The sequence below is a fragment of the Centruroides sculpturatus genome, unplaced genomic scaffold (genome assembly GCF_000671375.1).
Source record: "Centruroides sculpturatus isolate CEXI.00-Female unplaced genomic scaffold, Cexi_2.0 scaffold5248, whole genome shotgun sequence".
Classification (NCBI taxonomy): domain Eukaryota; kingdom Metazoa; phylum Arthropoda; class Arachnida; order Scorpiones; family Buthidae; genus Centruroides; species Centruroides sculpturatus.
Window position 1 is genome coordinate 1 of NW_019389338.1, and position 4129 is coordinate 4129.

Here is a 4129-nt window from a genome sequence, read left to right on the forward strand (position 1 = left end):
CAATCATCATTTTTCTAAATTTATATATATATATTTTTTTTACTAATTTTTAATGCTTTTAAACGTGTCAAAGATGAATTTAATTTTAAGATAGAGGAAGGGGAGAAAATAACGTAAATTTTGAATACATTTATAAAAATATACATGGAGTTGCCGTTCTGTTAAAGAGCATATCCTGTTTCAAAAGAAGCAGGGGTGATTTCCATCGATTTGTTGACGTAGACGAAGAGGCATCTCACGGTATGACTTCTGAAGAGATAGGTCATGTCAAGAAGATGAGATTGCTTATCCTGTCAAGACAGTTACATGTTCTTATGTCACTTTACAGTAAGTTATTAAATCTCAAATAGTATCTTATGGTTTCCTTATATATATATATATATATATATATAAAACTGATATTTACAAATATATTTTATTGATTGTAATAAAGATAACATAAATTATCATTATATTCAATTATTTTCGATTCACTGCCAGATAAAGGACTGTTTCTAATCGTGAATTTACTACGGATAGGACAAAGAGAAGATATTCTTTCCATTTCATCCTATCCTTAGAGGAGAGAAAGGATTAGAAAGACGTCTTTATATTGAAGTAGCATCGAAAATAATGGATTCTTAACTAAATCCACAGGAAAGTAAATTCTTTCCTGAATAGGATTTAATTAAAAGATTCCTTTCTACTCTATCCTATCAGTAAGAAAGTTTAAGATTAGGAAGAGGCTTTCGTTTTGAAGTAGTATAGAAAGTTATAATTATTAATTAAATCCATAGGAAAATTAATTTTTCTATCGAATATAATAAAATGGAAAGGATTTCTCTCGTTTTTACTTTTCCAGCTATTAAAAATATGATCAAAAATAACCTCCCCTAAGATTTTTACATTTATGGATTGAGGGGACCTTGAAAAAATTCAAAAATTAGGGATTTTTCTTATGTATATGAATGTTAATGTGTGTGGGGGGGCACAATTTGATTTTGTTTATCCAGTTTGAAAATTAATAACTCATATGCCTTTTGTCCAAAATTTCTGAAATTTTGCAGAGTGGTTTGTGTATTAGGGGCATTGTTGCTATTAAATTTTGGTGGTTAAAGGTCACAGACGTAAGAAGATAGAGAGGGGTCATGTGTCATATCTCGGTTGGGATCAGAAATAAAAAGTTTCTTAAATAAAATCTAGTAACAGATGGAATCATACACAATTTTAAGTTTGTTTTCCGGGAAAGTTATGCAACTCGTTGCTGGCTTGTTTTCCTATTTGCAGCTTAATAATTCTGAATTAATTTATACAAGTTATAGGCTTATATATATATATTATTGTATATTTTAAATTCAATCAAAGAAATGTTTACTCAATATTCATGCAGGAGTGGAAGTGGAAAAGGACTATTCAATTCATTCTATTAACTTTTTTTTCAGCAGGTTCATAAATAGTGCAAACGTCTCCCTTCCTCACTTTATTGTATTAGCACTTCTAAAATTGGTAGATGGAGGATTACTCTACAAAATTAAATATCCGTTTTATATGTAAAATAATTCCAATCAAACTCGATAAATGTAAGATAAATTCATATTTAGTAACAATTGTTTAGCAATTGTTTTTTTTAAATTTTTTAATATAAAAAATGTTATTTATAAGTTATAAAAACTTATTAAATTAGATAATAAAATATATAGCAGTTATAATTTTTAATAATTTATGGTGTAAATATATTTTAAAGTCAATTTAACACAATTTATTACCTTAATCCTACACATAAAAAGTATGGAGATAAACATCTAGAAAAGTCNAAAAAGGAAGATAATTTACTTTAGAAAATACAGTAAAACCTGTGTAAACCGGAATCGTACTGTACCCAATATTTTCTGTGATTTCTGTGTTAAACAGGTTTCTTGTTAATGTAGAAAATCCAATTTTTCCGTTTAGACAAGGTTTCCGTTTTATTGAGGTTCCGTTTTGGACAGGTTTTACTTTATATAATGTGGAAATTTAACGTTTTCACTTTATAAAAATTATTTTTAAAAATAATTAAACCATTTAAAACTTATAAATTATGGTTTAAGTTGTGTTTATGTATTAAAATCAGTTTAAATAAATAAAGTCATCATCAATCATCATTTTTCTAAATTTATATATATATATTTTTTTTTATTAAAGAATAATTACACTTTATAAAAGAATAAACGTTTATAATGTGTAAAATCCGCTTTATTCAAGGTTAAAAAATGTATAGAATTTAATAAATTTGATTAACATTTTAACCAATTTCTTAAATATTTAAGTGTATAACAACTTAATACAGTAAAAACCTGTGTTTCTAGAATTTTTTCTGTTTAGGTAGGTTTCCGTTTTAGACAGGTTTATATTTATAAAATATATATATATATCTTTTTAAAAGTGTATAAAACATAAATTTACTTTTTTTCAAGGTTAAAAGATGTAGCTTTGATATATTTGATGGGCAAAGTATTGTTGTTAGTGTTGAGTCATTCGGTTTTCTTAACTCGATTCATCTGGCAAAAAAAAAGGAAAAGAAACAGAAAAAAAGGGGAAATAAAAGGGGGGATTATAGTGATAAGTAACCAACTGTATATAAATAGATATCTTGGTTTTTCTTTTCTATTTAGAACATCTACAATTTCGGTTTTTGGCAGGAGGCGGAGTTGTTAACTTTACGCTTGATGCATGAGGAAAACGATCGAAGAAAAATCTTCCGAAAATGTCCTCCTTAAATCACTTAACATACTTCATTAATATCCTTAACACAATTTTCACATCACGGTTTTTTTAAGATAACATTTTGTTACCATTTCACCGAGTAAATAAATTATTCTTGATATATATACAACCTTACTATTATTAGAATTTTAAAGAGAACGGATGGAAAAATACTTTAAAAAATTATTTAATAAATATATAAATAAACATCCCCTTTAACTACAACTTGAATTTTTTCTTTTTATTCTTAACTTGATATTAAACCAAAGAATTCTGAGTTTAATCTTTGTTTATTGAGGCACATTACACAAGATGGACGTATCAATGATAATGCTTAAATCTGAATTTATCTATTCTCTTACACTTAGAGACCAAGACGAAGGACAAATCATACAGATAACATCACGTTGTTTAATATCGAAAAGGTTTTATGTCAAACAACATCTCTTGATGTGGTTAAAGGGAAGTGAAACCCAATTTCTTCAACACTGTGATGTGCCTATCACTTCCAATGATTTACTGTAAAAACCAGTGTCCTGATAATAACTAAGTATAAATGCTGAGTAGATTGAACTGATCTACAGCAAAAAACCTGTCTAAAACGGAACCTGAATGAATAGAAACCTGTCAAAAGCGGAAAAATATTATGTACTGTGTTGAACAGGTATTTTGTTTTTTTAACGTAGAACATTAAGTAAAGATAATAAATTATATTATTAGATATAAATTAAACATTTTAATTAAAAATTAATAATAAAGTTGACATAATTAAAATTGTAAATAATTAATAAATTTTCATAAATTATAAAGGAAAAAGTCAAACAAAAATTAAATATTTTCTCAGTTAATGAAGTTCATTTATACAAATATTTATTATGAAAATGAAGCTAAAATTAAGAAAATTAATGTAAAGAAAATGAAGAAAATTTTTTTGTAAAATTTAATATTAAAATTCTTTAAAAATAAATTAATTAATCAGCATTCCTATTTAATTGAATTTGTTAATTTACATTAAAATTACATTAATGATTTAAATCTATGATTAATTAATACATTTACATCGAAATTTCCTCAGGATTGAAGCACATTTAATTAAGAATCTATGAAAAACATAGTAGGGTGATCAGGGCCTCTTAGAGGTTAAGAAAGGCCCAGGCCATGGCCGTTCGCAGAGGGGGATAAACGAAGATTCCTCCCCTAGGATAGAGTAAAAAACAGTGATTGAGATACGTAACCTTGCACCCTCGACCTTGCTTTGTCTATCTTAAAAAACTCCCCAAAAATTAAATAATTAAATAAAAATTTATCGATGTAATTATTTGTCTTCGAGTTCTCCCCCTCTAACAGCCCAGGCCATTATTATTATTCTTTTGAAGACCCATTACATTTGATGTGACCATAAATATGA

General features: G+C 26.7%; 1 long non-coding RNA gene across 1 annotated transcript; it reads left to right on the plus strand.

The window, feature by feature from the left end:
• The first annotated feature begins 89 nt into the window (after positions 1-89).
• Positions 90-3608, plus strand: LOC111617251. The gene is made up of 3 exons (XR_002755390.1): positions 90-327; positions 3090-3385; positions 3566-3608. It is a non-coding gene; the product is annotated as an uncharacterized LOC111617251 (long non-coding RNA).
• The last annotated feature ends 521 nt before the right edge of the window (positions 3609-4129 follow it).